Below are 16,953 nucleotides of genomic sequence, written 5' to 3'. Positions count from 1 at the left end.
GGCGGGTGGATCACAAGGTCAAGAGATCGAGACCATCCTGGTCAACGCGGTGAAACCCCGTCTCTACTAAAACTACAAAAAATTAGCTGGGCATGGTGGCGCGTGCCTGTAATCCCAGCTACTCAGGAAGCTGAGGCAGGAGAATTGCCTGAGCCCAGGAGGCGGAGGTTGCGGTGAGCCGAGATCGCACCATTGCACTCCAGCCTGGGTAACAAGAGCGAAACTCCGTCTCAAAAAAAAAAAAAAAGAGTATACTATGCTCTGCATTTTGCCTTTTTCATTGAACAATGTATTTTGTATCTTCTATCAGTCCGTAAAGAGCTTTCCTGCTTTTGTGTGTGTGGAGTTTCTCAGCTGCCTAGCATTCCATGGGGAGGATGTTCTGTAGTTAATGTAACTAGTCCCTTCCTTAGGAATAGACACTTGAATTGTTTTCAGACTTACACTATCACAAACCATCTTGTGATGAATAACCTTACGTACACAGGACTGATGATTGGGCAGAATACCAGAGCACGCTGTACTAGTTTTGGGGGTTTTTGTTGTTGGTGGTTTTTGAGACAGGATCTCACTCTAGATAAGAGTCTGCTCTGCTGATCTAGGAGTTGTGCCATCTCATTGGCTGTGGTAGCTAAAGGAAAGGATAGACTTCTAATCATTGTCTGTAGAGCATGGTCTCCTGTTGACAAGCAGCAGAATTCATAGCGTTATAGGGAACCCGGAGTCAGTGTATACAGTCACTAGGACTCTCTTCACCCAGGGATCAAGCAAGGGAAACGTGATCCAAGAGGCACTGTCATTGTCAATAATTATATAAGATCATAGGTGAGCCAGAAAGCAACCCTCTTCCCTAATAAAAAGATATTCCAGTCGGGCGCAGTGGTTCACACCTGTAATCCCAGCACTTTAGGACGCCGAGGCGGGCAGATGGGCAGATCACCTGGGGTCAGGAGTTCAAGACCAGCTAGACCAACATGGTGAAACCCTGCCTCTACTAAAAATACAAAAAATTAGCCAGTCATGGTGGTGGATGCCTGTAATCCAAGGTACTCAGGAGACTGAGGCACGAGAATTGCTTGAACCCAGGAGGTGGAGGTTGCAGTGAACCAAGATGGCACCACTGCACTCCAGCCTGGGTGACAGAGCGAGACTCTGTCTCAAAAAAAGCCCTATGAATTCTAACAGGATTAAAAGAAAAGTACACCTATGCACATCAGAGTAAAATGACTGAAAATCAAACACAATGTTTTTTTTGAGACAGGGTCTCACTCTGTTGCCCAGGCTGGAGTGCAGTGGTACAGTCATGGCTCACTGCAGCCTCCACCTCCCACATTCGTGATCCTCTCACCTCAGCCTCCTGACTAGCTGGGACTACAAGCACATGCCACCATGCCCAGCTAATTTTTTTGTGTTCCACACCCAGCTAAATTTTTTTGTATTTTTTGTAGAGGCAGGTTTTCAACATGTTGGCCAGGCTGGTCTTGAACTCCTGGGCACAAGCCATCCACCTGCCTCAGGCTCCCAAAGGGCTGAGATTACAGGTATGAGCCACCACGCTTGGCTGGACGAAATCTTAAAAGCAACCAGAGCAAAGGGCAGTTTTACCTTCAAAGGAAGACTAGACTAACAGTTGACCTCTCAACAAAAACAATGCAAGCCAGGAGACACTGAATAACACGCAGTTGTCCCTCAGTATCTGTGGGATTTGTTCCAGAATCCTCTGTGGATACTAAAATCCATGGATACTCAAGTCCTTTGTATAAAATGGCATAGTGTTTGCATATAAACCTATGCACATCCTCTCAAATACTTTAAATCATCTCTAGGTTATTTATAATACTAATACAAGATAAATGCTATGTAAATAATTGTAATGCTGTATTGTGGGGGTCATTTTAGAGATGGATCTCGCCATGTTGCCCAGGCTGTTCTCAAACTCCTGGGCTCAAATGATCCTCCTGCCTCAGTCTCCCAAAATGCTGAGATCATAAGCATGAGCCACTATACCCAGACTACATCGTGTTTTTATTTATATTATTTTTTATTGTTCCCCCCTTTTTGGGGTGGGGGAGGACAAAGTCTGACTCTGCTGGTCAGGCTGGAGTGCAGTGGTGTGATCTTGGCTCACTCCAACCTTCGCCTCCTGAGTTCAAGCGATTCTCCAGCCTCAGCCTCCCAAGTAGCTGGGATTACAGGTGCCCACCACCATCTGCAGCTAATTTTTGTATTTTTAGTAGAGACAAGGTTTCACCATGTTGGCCAAGCTGGTCTCAAACTCCTGACCTCAGGTGATCTGCCCACCTTGGCCTCCCAAAGTGTTGGGATTACAGGTGTGAACCACTGTGCCTGGCCTCCCCAAATCTTTTTGATCTGTGATTGGTTGAATCCGTAGATGCAGAATCCTGATACAGAGGGCCGACTGTACTCAAACTGTTTAAAGAGAATTGCTGCTTATCTAGAACTCTATACTCAGCAAAAACATCCTTTAAAAATTAAGGTGACATAAGGCTCTTTCAGACAAAAAATTAAAAAGGTAGTCCTTTCCAGCAGCCCTATATTGAAGAAAATACCATAGGGTGCTTTTCTATTGGAAAGAAAATAACCCCAGGTGAAAGCTCAAAAATGTAAGAAGGACTAAAAAACGATGAAAATGGCTGGGTGCAGTGGCTCACACCTGTAATCCCAGCACTTTGGGAGGCCAAGGCAGGCAGATCACTTGAGGTCAGACCAGCCTGGCCAACATGGTGAAACCCCCATCTCTACTAAAAATACAACAATTAGCCATGTGTGGTGGTGGATGCCTGTGATCCCAGTTACCTGGGAGGTTGAGGCAGGAGAATTGCTGGCACCTAGGAGGCAGAGGCTGCAGTAAGCCAAGATCATGCCACTGCACGCCAGCATGGGCAGCAGAGTGAGACTCCATCTCAAAAAAAAAAGAAAAAAGAAAAGTCTTCATTTGGCAACCATCATAGTAGTAATCGATTTAGGTTGAAACAGGGTGATGCAACTTTGATATGGAACAGGATATTTTTATAGTCTCAGAACATCTCCCCATGAAATATTTATTCATTACTCATCACTGAACAAGTACAAAATGCTGTTAACTTCCCAGTGGAGAAACCTGAAAGACATCATCTTAGCCAAGTGGTAAACATTAGCATCAGCAGTAATGGGACAAGCTGACATTGTGTGACTCCCAATATGGTACATTGAGAAGAGCATCACATCGTTTCTCTGGTATTCCCATCAAAGATGCATAAATCATGAGTAAACAGCAGACAAACCCAAATTGAGGGATAACCTACAAAGTCATTGTCCTGTATTTTTAAAAAATCATGGCAAGAGAAGGGAAGCCTGAAGAATTGTTCTAGAATAAAGGAGACTGAAGAGACTCCTTGGAGGTGACTGAATTGGATCTTGGGCCTATAAAGGTAATTTGGGAGACAATTGTTGTAATTTGTTGTTGTTGTTTGGTTTTTTGGGGTTTTTTTTCTTTTTTGACAGGAACTCGAATTGTCACCCAGGCTGGAGTGCAGTGGAGTGATCTTGGGTCATTGCAACCTCTGCTTCCTGGGCTCAAGTGATCCTCCCATCTCAGCCTCCCAAGTAGCTAGGACTACAGGTGTGCACCACCACATCTGGCTAATTTTTTGGTATTTTTTGTAGAGACAGGGTTTTATCATGTCTCCCAGGTTGGTCTTGGACTCCTGGGCTCAAGTGATCCACCTGTCTTGGCCTCCCAAAGTGCTGGTATTACAGATATAAGTCACTACACCCAGCCAGTTGGTCTATTTTGAATGGAGTTAGTCCATTAGTTTATATGGCTGATGAATAGCATTTTATCAGGATTAATTTCCTGATTCTGATTTTGTAAGGGTATTGTAGGATAGTATAATTTTTTTGGAAATACATACTGAAGTATTAAGAGTAATAGGGCATAATATATACAATTTACTTTCAAATGGATTGTAAAATATACAATAATATGATATGTATTATATATAAGGTATAGATCGAATAAGACAAATGGATAATCTAAGGGAAAAGTATATGGATGGTCTTAGAACTATTTCAAAACTTTTCTGCAAGTCTGAAATTATTTCAAACTAAAAAGTTTATAAGAAAGTGAATCAATAAAAAGGATACATTATGCAAATACCAACCAAAGAATGCTGCTATAACTATATTAATATTTTTAAAAAGTAGACTTTAAGGCAAAAATAATTATTAAAAATAAAGAGAGACATTTCATTAAAAAAAAGTTCAAGCCATCAAAAGATGAACTAATTCTAAGCCAAGCATGGTGGCACATGTTGTAGTCACAGCTACTCCAGAGGCTGAGACGGGAGGATCGCTTAAGCTCAGAAAGTCAAGGCTGCAGTGAGTCATGATCACACCACTGCACTCCAGCCTTGGTTACAGAGCAAGACCCTATCTCAATAAAAAATAAAGAAAGGAAGAAAGGAAAGGAAAAAAAAAGGAAAGGAAAGGGGAGGAAAAAGGGAGACAAAAAAAGAAATGTCAGGCTCAGTGTGGTGGCTTATGCCTGTAATCCCAGCACTTTGGGAGGCCAAGGCAGGTGGATCACAAGATCAGAAGTTCAAGACCAGCCTGGTCAATATGGTAAAGCCCCACCTCCACTAAAAATACAAAAAAATTAACCAGGCATGGTGGCACAAGCCTGTAATCCTAGCTACTCGGGAGGCTGAGGCAGGAGAATCACTTGCACCTGGGAGGTGGAGGTTGCAGTGAGCCGAGATCACACCACTGCCCTCCAGCCTACGTGACAGAGCAAGACTGTCTCAAAAAAAAAAAAAAAAAAAAAAAAGGGTCAGAAATGAAAAGGGAGACATCACTATAGACCCTACAGATGATGGTAACTCATACATTTCCGGTAGAACTGTAAATAAGTACAAGAATTCTTGAAATCACTTTGGTATTGTTTACTAAGGTTGAAGGTATACATATCTTGTGACCCAAAATTTTATTCTTAGGTGTACAGCCAAGAGACATATATGCACTTTGGAGGAAAAAAAATCTCAAATACTTATTAATAGTAAAATGTATAAGTGAAAAATTCTATGCAGCAATGAAAACAAACTACTGTTTTATGCAACAGCATGGATGACTCTCACAAATCTACTATTGAGGAAATAAAAACCATACCCCCAAAAATATATACTGTATAATTCTACTTATGCAAAGTTCCAAAATAGGAAAAAAAATAGTGTTTGGTATTTGAAGTCAGGGAAATCAACAAGGGATGACAAAGCACTTATCCTCAGGACTAGCGAGAGCAGAAAAGTGTGATTACTCCTAAGCCTGAAGGAACAAGGGGAGAAGAGGTTGCTAGAATTCAACATAAGAGATGACACTTGGATGAAGTTATGACTTTTAAGTAGAGGAAAACTGTCACTCCCAGATAGAGAGGGATCTGGGGAAATGAAAATCCTGATCTTTTTTCCTCCCATGCTTGTCTTCTGCCAGTGCTCCCCATTGGTCAAGCCCAATCAGAAGCTGGAGAGTAGGAAGTCCATTTTCTGCAGTTTATAGAGGACAGCTTCCAGGAACACAGAACAAGATGGAGAAGAATAAATAATGGATCTGAAGGAGAAAACAGAGAACACTAGAGCAATATTAAATCTGGAAGAAAAATTCTTGGATTATCTAATCTAATAAATTTTATGAAAAAATGTGGTTATTTGATAGCAAAAGTAAACCATATAATGAAGTTTTAAATTTTTTCAAAATATTACTGACTCCTGAAACTTGGCCAGATGACGCTCGCAAACTTCTGTGGGTTCAGTTAAAAAAGATTACTACAATTAAACAAACGAATTAAATATGACATTAAATTAATCATCTTGGCCAGGCACAGTGACTCACACCTGTAATCCTAGCACTTTGGGAGGCTGAGGTAGGAGGATTGCTTGAGCCCAGGGTTTGAGACCAGCTTGGGCAATAGAGTAAGATCTCATATTTACGAAAAGTTTAAAAATTAGCTGAGTGTGCTGGTGAGTGCCTGTGGTCCCAGCTACCCGGGAGGCTGAGGCGGGAGGTTCACTTGAGCCCAGGAGGTCGAGACCATAGTGAGCTATGATCACACCACTACACTCCAGCCTGGGTGACAGAATGAGACCCTGTCTCAAAAAAAAAAATTAGCTGGATGTGGTAGTGCATGCTTATAATCCCAGTTACTTCAGAGGTTGAGGTGAGAGGAGGTCGAGGCTGCAGTGAGCCATGATCAGGCCACTCTGCTCCAGCCTGGGTGAGAGTGCGAGACCCTATCTAAAAAAAAAAATAATAGAAAGAAAAAAAATAATAATCATCTTCGTCATTTGGTCGATTATACAGATATTGTATATACGAAAATCTTACACACCTACTAAATAGAGAATATTAGTGGTAAAATTTCTAGAGGAACACTCGACTTCCTTTATTGTTTATATTTTTTTATACAATTTTAATGATTTGGTAGAAAAACGTAAGAACTTTTCATGTTACTTACTCCAGTAAACAACACTAAAATATTTTTTAACTCACCTAACATTATAATTGTTAGAAGAACTTTCATATGATTGCTGTTAGTTTAGAAGCTAAGAAGAGTTTTAGCACCATGAACAATATCACTTTTTTTGTTGTTGTTTGTTTGTTTGCTTGTTTGAGATGGAGTTTCACTCTTGTTGCCCAGGCTGGAGTGCAATGGTGCGATCTCGTCTGCTCACTGCAACCTCCGTCTCTCAGGTTCAAGTGATTCTCCTGCCTCAGCCTCCCAAGTAGCTGGGACTACAGGCACCTGTCACCACACCTGGCTAATTTTTGTGTTTTTAGTAGAGACAGGGTTTCACCATGTTGGTCAGGCTGCTCTTGAACTCCTGACCTCAGGTGATCCACCTGCCTCAGCCTCCCAAAGTGCTGGGATTATAGGTGTGAGCCACCGCACCCAGCCAATATCACTGATTTTAAGAAAAAAAATTTTCTGTTTATTAAGAGTATAAGCCACCTAAAGATGACAAGTCAATTTATTGGGGAAGGCATTGGAAGGGTTTAATGTCAAATCATGGCTCAGACAGGGGCATCATTCAGCCAGTGACAACTGCATTATACCAGCAACATACCAACACTTTCTAAAAACCAACACATGATTTTGAAATCATGAGAATAATTTGATGAGTATATTAGCACCCATAATTTGCATCACTCGTTAGACAGTCACATAATGCATAGTTTAGATAAATTAGAGAAGGGAATATTTTTAAATTATCACTATATATAGACTTATCAGTATGTATATCCACTTGTTAAATATTTTGAATATTACCTTGTACATATATAATGTCTTAGTGCAGAGATATATCTATATAATAAGTTCTCAAAAGGATTGCTAAGAAGTGTAGTGCATTTGAAATTTTGATAGGTATTGCCAAATTGTCCTCTATAGAGATTGTGCCATTTTTATACTCCCCTTTGGAATTTATAAGAGTTCCTGTTTCCCCACTGCCTCATCATCAGTCTGTGTTGTCAAGCTTTTAGATTTTTGTTCTTTTGATAGGTAATAAATTTTAGCACAGTGTAACTTAAATTTGTATTTCTCTTATGATAAGTTGAACATATTTTAATGTATTTAAAATTTACTTGCATCTCTTTTTTTGGTGAGAACCATGCAAAACATTAAAAAAAAAAAAAAAAGTCAGGTTGGGCATGGTGGCTCAGGCCTGTAATCCCAGCAATTTGGGAGGCCAAGGCGGGCAGATCACTTGAGCTTAGGAGTTAGAGACCAGCCTGGCCAACATGGCAAAACTTGGTCTCTACTAAAAAGACAAAAATTAGCTGGGCATGGTGATGCGTGACTGTAGTCCCAAGCAACTCAGGAGACTGAGGCAGGAGAATCGCTTGAACCTGGAAGATGGAGGTTGCAGTGAGCTGAGATCGCACCACTGCACTCCAACCTGGGAAACAGAGCGAGACTCCGTCTCAAAAAAAAAAAAAAAATCTTCAGAACAATGGAAAGGTATTGAAGGATTGATTGCTGGGGAGAAATATAACCTTATCCGCATTTGGAAACAAGCACCCTAACTGTCTCCTAACTCCTCTCCCTCCACCTAGTCCCATCTCCTGCCAATGAATAGCGCAAAGTTCCAGAGAAGCCTGGAGCGCAGGAGCGTCTTTCAATAGGGGGAAGGAAAGGAGGATTAGGCAGCCGTAATGTTAGGTTATCTGCTGAGAGTGAGGAGGGAGAAGGGAAGCTTGAAGTCTGAGGACAGTGCAACTAAACAAAACGCGCTAGAATTGTCTGACGGCATCGTGGTTGGTGACTGAATTTGTAATGTTACTTACACTCCCAGTAGTTCTTAAAAATGTTTCCTGGCCTGGCTGTAAGCATAAAGGAGATGCATAGTTAGGTTCACCAAGAGTTTGGAGGATTTGTTTTGTTTCGTTTTTTGAAACAGAGTCTCGCTCTGTTGTCCAGGCTGGAATGCAGCGGTGCAATCATAGCTCACTGCAGCCTTGATCCCCAGGACTCAAGAGATCCTCCCACCTCAGTCTCCTGAGTACCTGGGAATACAGGTTCACACCACCATGCCTGGCTTTTTTTTTTTTTTTTTTTTTTTTTTTTACCCCCAGTACAGACGAGGTCTCTTTGTGTGGCTCAGGCTAGCCTCGAAGTCCTGAGTTCAAGTGATCCTCCTCCTGCCTTGGCCTTGGTGCTGAGATTACAGGTGTGAGCCACCATGCCCAGCTGGTTTGTAGTTTTGATAGGTTGGTGCTGAGGAAAAAGGGAGAGCCAAGGATTTTAGGATGATGAGAGGAAGTGATGGGAATGATGGAACATGATATTTAAGCTGGTTAAAGAGGAAAATGAAGGCAGAAATGAGTTGATGGACAGGGAGAAATTGAGGGAGGTCTTGAGGAGGTCCAGAAAAAGAAGTACCTTGACTGGTGGAGCAAGCAAGTGGGAAGGACAGGAATCTGTGGACCTAAGAGAAGTCCTGGGCTTTGACTAGTTGCAGAGGGTTGTCCAGGACACCGGGGCCCAGTGAAGCGGGGAAGGAGGGCATTGTGATGGGGAGATAAGGAACTGAAAAGCTGGGGGTTGGAGGGGCAGAGCCATGGACAATGGTCCTGGACCTTTCTTTGTAGGTTGAAACTTCAGAGGATGTTGGCAGCACTTGTGTTGGGAATGTGTGGAAGAATAGGGTTTCACTTTTTGTTTATATTAAAATTGTGGGAAGTAGAAGAGTTCCTCTTCAAAGTTTCGTAAGTGTTAGAAATAATTGTTTTAAAGACTTTCTTCAAAGCCTTCTTGTTTTTTGCTAGTAACTCTTTGTTAAGCCCTATCCTACATAGCTGTTGGACATGCTTATAGGCACGTAGTACATTCTGTGTCCTTGTACTTTAACAAAGATATCTGTGCTGGACATGCTCACAGGCATGTCCCAGCTTGCAGCCTATGCCCCTTCCTTATTTGGACTTCCTTTTTTGTTCTCCATTGCTTTTACCTGTTTAGAAAAGTTTTAAGTGTTAGCCAATTGGGTTTTAGTTTAGATTGTGAGGTCTGACTCCAACCAATGGAGATCAGACACAGTAGTAAGGACAACCCTAAATGCATAAGGGATAAATATGTCTGCTTTTCCTTTGTTCGTTGTAGTCTTGTGGCAAGATGGCCTGCAGGTACCCTTTCTGCAGGAAGTAAAAATTGCTTTGCTGAGAGATCCTTTATCTCATTGCTAATTTTTCTTTGAGGCATCGAGCATCTGTTTCCAACAAAAATTTTGGAGACTCATGTTCACCTTGGAGTGGAGACTTAACATTTAAATGTATTACAATTAGGAGGATGGGCGTAGCGGCTCATGCCTGTAATCCCAGCACTTTGGGAGGCTCAGGCAGGCAGATCTCCTGAGGTCAGGAGTTCGAGACCATCCTGGCCAATGTGGTGAAACCCTGTCTCTACTAAAAACACAAAACCTAGCCGGGCGTGGTGGTGCACATCTGTAACCCCAGTTACTTGTGAGGCTTAGGCATGAGAATCACTTGAACCCGGGAGGCAGAGGTTGCAGTGAGCTGAGATTGTGCCACTGCACTCCAGCCTGGACAGAGCAAGACTCCATCTCAAAATAAAAATAAAAATAATAAACAAATAAATAAATGTATTACAATTAGGCCCTAGAAGTCAAAAGGTCTTTTCAGGACATGAAAGCACTCAAATGCACAGCCTCTGTAAACTTGCCAGAACCAGTCTGTGGTCAGTGGTATTACTATCAGGAGAAAATTATTGAAATCAGTCTCTTTCCCAGTCCAAGCTGTATTATGGCTTGTGGAAACAGTGGTCAGTTAGCGGATGTGTTGCAATTATTTTAATATTGCTTATCTCGAAGCCTGTGCTTATTGCTCTGCTAGAGAAAACGAAAACCTTGTGGCTGTGAGAACTTAGTTTATTATTTAAGTGTAGGGTGACTTAACCCTTGCCTGGCTTGGCCTGCTTTTTTGTTTGTTTTTGTTTTTTTCTGAGATGAAATCTTGTTCTGTTGCCCAGACTTAAGTGCACAGGCATGATCTTGGCTCACCTCAACCTCTGCCTCCGGGGTTCGATCCTCCTGCCTCAGCCTCCCAAGTAGCTAGGATTACAGGCATGTGCCACCACACCCAGCTAATTTTTGTATTTTTAGTAGAGACAGGGTTTTGCCACATTGGCCAGGTTGGTCTCAAACTCCTGATCTCAAGTGGTCTGCCCACCTTGGCCTCCCCAAAGTGCTGGCATGACAGGCATGACACTGCACCCAGCCTATAATTTTGTATCTTATTCCCATAAAAGTCTGTCCTGTCAGTCTTATGATCTCTATTTTAACATCAGTGCTGGTCAGTTGTTTTGTCTAAGCTCCAAAGGGTACCTCTTATCCTGCCATGGCTGGGGACTCCATTCCTAAGTTTTTTCTGGTGTCCCCTTGGCCAAGAGGGGGTCCATTCAGTTGGTGGGGGGCTTAGGATTTTATTTTTAATTTATAGTAGGCAACTTTTGGTGGAAAAGGAAGTCATAAAGAAATGTGAAAAATATGTACTTCCGAATAACGGAAAAACTACATGAAAGTTTGTAGGACACAGCTTAGCTGTGTATTAGCAGCACCTAGAGGCAAATTTATATATTTAAATATATTTGTTGGAAAACAATACATGTAAAAATAAACAAGCCCCCAAGAGAAACAAAAACATATATCTTTACAAAGACTTGTAAGTGAATGTTCACAGAACAGCTGTTTGAAATAGCCAAAAAAGGAGAAACAACACAAATGCCCATCAGCAGGTGAGGAGATAAATGAAATGTGTTTATCCATCCATACAATGGAATACTAGATGCCGATGAAAAGGAGCAAAGTACTGCCACAAGTTACAATGTAGATTAATCCTCAGTAACATTAAATGAAAGAAGCCAGGCACAAAATGCCACATATTGTATGACTCAATTTTTGTGAAATGCCCAGGAAAGGCAAATCTATATATAGAAAAAGTAGATTAGTGGTTACCTAAGGCTGGGGGCAGAAAAGGCAATAAACTGTAAATAGGTGTAATATTTCTTTTTTTGGGTAATTGAAATATCCTAAAGTTGTATTTTGGTGATAGTGGCATAACTTTGTAACCGTACTAAAAATTTTGAATAAAGCTGGGTGCAGTGGCTCACACCTGTAATCCAAGCACTTTGGGAAGCCGAGGCGGGTGGATCACAAGATCAGGAGATCGAGACTATCCTGGCCAACATGGTGAAATGCTGTCTCTACTAAAATAATAATTTAAAAAATTAGCTGGGCATGGTAGTGCACACCTGTAGTCTCATCTACTTAGGATACTGAGGCAGAGGAATCGCTTGAACCCGGAAGGCAGAGGTTGCAGCAGTGAGTTGAAATTGCGCCACTGCACTCCAGCCTGGTGACAGAGCAGGACTCCATCGCAAAAAAAAAAAAAAATCATTGAATAGTACCCTTAAAGCAGGTGAATTTTATGGTGTGTAAATTATACCTCAGTAAAACTGTTAAAAATAAATAAGGTAAGCATTCAGTTTAAGTTGGTGAAAAAAGAGCAACAAAACAAATGCTTACACAGAAAGAAAGTCCTTAAGTCAGAACAAGGAAAGAGAACAAATAAAAGAAGGAAAAATATTTTAAGCATTTTTTCAGAAAAATTAATAAAATACATAAGGCTGTTGTATTTATTTATCCAGTGGTGGGTTAATTATCCAGGGACTGTGAGTTCATTTGCAGATTAAACAACTCGTTTCCAGTAACAGACATGCCATCTAAGCTTTCAGCCATCGCATTCTTCACTGATGACAGGACTTGCCATCCCAATTCTAGGATATGCCTTCTATTGAGTGGCTAGTACCCATCCCATCCAAGCATTTTGCATGTATTTTCTCCTTGCCTCCTCAGCCCAAAGAGGTAGGTATTACAATGATCCTATGAAACCGATGGGGCTCGAGGGATGGGAGCCTTGGCAGAGGTCAGAGTGCTGGAGTCATCTCTCCCTGAGTGTCCACCAGGGGGCAGAGAGAGGCCGAGAATTTGGAAGGGCCCCACGTTTTCCTGCGCTTCCCTTACACTTGGCGGTGGTCCGAGATCTTGGTGATCAAGGGGTCTGACCCCCTAGTTTCTCACTTTACTATAGGGTAAACTGAGGCCCGTGGAGGGACAATGACCAGCTCAGGTGAGAGAACCAATCGGAGGCAGACGTGGGTCAGAGCCCGACTCCAACCCCCCTAGCAGCTTGGACCCCAGCTCTGGATCAGGCACCCTCAGCTGGGGGGTGGCAGCGGCATCGGGGGCCTTGGATTCCAAACCCAGCCTGTGAACTCCACAGACACCGAGGCTCCACACAACCCACACCCAACTGCACACAAAAAGGACACGGCTGCCGTTTCCTGAGCAAGGCTGGCTGTCACCCGGGAGAACGCCCCTGGTGAGACGGTGTGAGGATTCATGCAAAGCACGTGACGGAGGGAGTTTCCGGAAGTGAAGCTGTCCTGTGGTTGCTGCTGTTTTATTAGTAACAGCAAGCTGTCCAGGCCCACGTGAGGCAAATGTGTCTCATGTGTGTTTTACAGGAGAGGAAGTGAGGCTCAGAGGCCCAAGCCAGGAGTGGAGGAGCTGTGACTCCAGGCTGCAGTGCCCAGGACCACACCCGCCTCAGGAGGGCCTCTTCCTTTGGAAAATGGTTTTATGCATTCATTGTCTGCATATGAACCCTGTGTAATGCTGCTATCCTAGCTCTCTAGGCAGGTACAATTACGATACCATCTAACACTCGAGGAGTCAGAGGCCCAGAGAGGTTCTGGGTCACATGGCCCATGCACAGCTTTGATGTGAACCCCTGTCCATGTGACTGCAGAGCAGATGCTTTCCCCTGCCCACCCCCAGATGGCGTCTTGCTCTGTTGCCCAGGCTGGAGTGCCGTGGTACCATCTCAGCTCACTGCAACCTCCACCTCCCCGGTTCAAGCAATTCTCCTGCTTCAGCCTCCCAAGTAGCTGGGATTACAGGCACGCACCACCACGGCCGGCTAATTTTTGTATTTTTAGTAGGGATGCAGTTTTGCCATGCTGGCCAGGCTGGTCTTGAACTCCTGACCTTGTGATCCACCGGCCTCAGCCTCCCAAAGTGCTGGGATTACAGGCATCAGCCACCACGCCCAGCCCAGAGCGGGTGCTCTTGACTTTACCATTGCTTTGCCCTCAACCATCCACCACCCGGTAGAAGGAATGAATAAAGGCTTCAGGTCACTAGGATGTGTCCACGTGCATAAATATTGAACTATAAGATGTCAGAGGTGCTCTGTACCTGCCCCTGCATTCTGCTTGGTCCATTCTAGAGAGTGATTTGAGTACGAATGTCAAGGCCAAGCTTGTGCAACCCAAGGCCCATGGGCCACATGCAGCCCAGCACAGCTTTGAATGCAGTCCAACACAAATTCAGAAACTTCCTTAAACACCATGAGGTTTTTTTTTTTCTGCCATTTTTTAAAAGCTCATCAGCTATCATTAGTGTTAGTGTATTTTATGTATGGTCCAAGACAATTCTTCCAATGTGGCCCAGGGAAGCCAAAAGATTGGACACTCCTGATAGGCAATACTCTTGGTCATTTTTTTTTTTTTTTTAAATATAGGATCTTGCTCTGTCACCCAGGCTGGGGGACAGTGGCACAATCGTAGCTCACCGTAACCTTGAACTCCTGGGTTTTAAGTGATCCTCCCATCTCAGCCTCTCCACAGTCATATGCTACCATGCCCAGCTAATTAAAAAAAAATTTTTTTTTTTTTAGAGATGGAGTCTTGCTATGTTGCCCAGACTGTCCTCAAATTCCTGGCCTCAAGTGGTCCTCCCACCTCAGGCTTCCAAAGCACTGGGGTTATATCACTTAAAAAAATTATGGGTCAAGCACAGTGGTCCACACCCATAATCCCAGCATTTTGGGAGGCTGAGGCGGAAGGATCGCTTGAGCTCAGTAATTCAAGACCAGCCTGGGAAACATAGCAAGACCTCATCTCTACTAAAAAATAATAATAAATTAGTCAGGCCTGATGGCATAGCTCTAGTCCCAGTTAGTCAGGGGGCTGAGGCAGGAGGATTGCTTTAGCCTTGGAGATAGAGGCTGCGACAAGCTATGATTGCACTCTAGCCTGGGTGACAGAGAGATTCTGTCTAAAAAAAAATTATAGCAAAGTATAGAATTACAGTTTTATCTATTTTGGGGTGTACAGTTAATGGCATTAGGTTAATTCACATTGTCTGTGGCCATCACCTTGTCCATCCCTAGAACTCTTTCATCTCCCCAAACTGAAACTGTGTACCTATTAAACAGTAAATCCCCAATCTCCCCTTTCTCTAGCCACTGACAACTACCATTCTATACTTTCTGTCTCTGTGAATATGACTACTTTAAGCACCTCATATGAGTGGAATCATACAATATTTGTCCGTTTGTGTCCGGCTTCTTTTATTTAGTATAATATCTTCAAGTTTCATCCATGTAGTGTGTGTCCAATTTTCATTTCTTTTTTAAGGCTGAATAATATTCCCCTGTATAGACATACCACATGTTTTTATCCATTCATCTTTTGATGGACATTTAGGTCATTTCTACCTTTCGGCTGCTTTGAATAGTGCTGCTATTAACATGGATGTGTAAATATCTGTTCTTTTTTATTCTCTCCCATTCTTGTGAATAAGACAAATCTATATATAAAGTATTTATATATACTATCCCAGTAGTGAAACTGCTAGATCATATAGTAACTCTATATTTAATTTTTTTTTTTTAAACAGAGTCTCACTCTGTCACCCAGGCTGGAGTGCAGTGACACAATCTCAGCTCACTGCAACTACCAACTCCCAGGTTCAAGCGATTCTCCTGCCTCAGCCTCCTGAGTAGCAGGGATTACAGGTGTGCACCACCATGCCCAGCTAATTTTTTGTATTTTAGGTAGAGATGGGTTTCACCATGTTGGCCAGGCTGGTCTTGAACTCCTGACCTCAAGTGACCTGCCCACCTCAGTCTCCCAAAGGGCTGGGATTACAGGTGCATCACAAAATGAATTTAATTTCAGGTGGAAATCTTCAGAAATACCCATTTTCACTGGCTTCTAAAATAAATATGAGAACTTTAAAACTGCTTTGCTTTTCTTTTCTTTTTTTTGAGATAGAGTTTTGCTCTTGTTACCCAGGCTGGAGTGCGATAGCACGATCTTGGCTCACCGCAACCTCCACCTCTCAGGTTCAAATGATTCTCCTTTCTCAGCCTCCTGAGTAGCTGGGATTACAGGCATGTGCCACCATGCCCAGCTAGTTCTTGTATTTTTAGTACAGACGGGTTTTCTCCATGTTGGTCAGGCTAGTCTTGAACTCCCAACCTCAGATGATCCATCCCCCTTGGCCTCCCAAAGTGCTGGGATTACAGGCATGAGCCACCTCGCCCGGCCAAAATTGGTTTTAAACCATACACAACAATATTTAGTGTACTCTGGGCCTTTCATGTTGTCCTACATGTCCTTCTGTTTCAGCAGAATGCATTCTGATGAAATGAATCCATCTTATCTTTATCTCTGCTAATATTATTAATGTTGAAGTCTACTTTACCTGACATTAGCCACTCCAGTCTTCTTTCACCTTTATTTGCATGATATATCTTTTTCTGCTCATTGATTTTCAATCTAGCGGTGTCTTTATATTTATAGAACATCTCTTATAGAAAGCATGTCATTTGTTCTTGCCTTTTTTCTTTTTTTCATTAATTCATCTGACAATTTCTGGCTTTTTTTAAAAGACAGGGTCTTGCTGTGTTGCCCAGGCTGGCCTGAACTCCTGGGCTCAAGTGATTCTCCCACTTCTCCCTCCTAAGTAGCTGAGATTATAGGCACATGCCACTTCACCCATCTTCTGACTGTTTTTTTGTTTTTTGTTTTTGAGACAGAGTCTTGCTCTGTTGCCCAGGCTGGAGTGCAGTGGTACAATCTCAGCTCGCTGTAACCTCCACTTCCTGGGTTCAAGTGATTCTCCTCAGCCTTCCAAGTAGCTGGGATTACAGATGCACACCATCATGCCAGGCTAATTTTTGCATTTTTTGTAGAGATGGGGTTTCACCATATTGGCCAGACTAGTCTCGAACCCTGACTTCAGGTGATCCACAGCCCTTGACTTCCCAAAGTGCTGGGATTACAGGCATGAGCCACCATGCCCAGCCCATTTCTGACTTTTAATTGGAGCATAGTCCACTAACAGAAGGTGACTTGACCCATTGACTGAAGACTCCCCCCTGAAGATAGGACTGTCTCGTTACATTTATTTGTTTCTTTATGATGTGTAAGCACACCCTGGAACACGATGAACTGGATTTTCTCAGCATCCTGTGTGTCCCAGCAAGGAAAGCAAATGAGACACCCTTTGGGCCCTCAGCAGTCGTTTAATGAGGCTT

Source organism: Sapajus apella, unplaced genomic scaffold, assembly GCF_009761245.1.
Source record: "Sapajus apella isolate SASKATOON/1434 unplaced genomic scaffold, GSC_monkey_1.0 scaffold62, whole genome shotgun sequence".
Classification (NCBI taxonomy): domain Eukaryota; kingdom Metazoa; phylum Chordata; class Mammalia; order Primates; family Cebidae; genus Sapajus; species Sapajus apella.
This window is presented reverse-complemented; position numbering follows the sequence as displayed.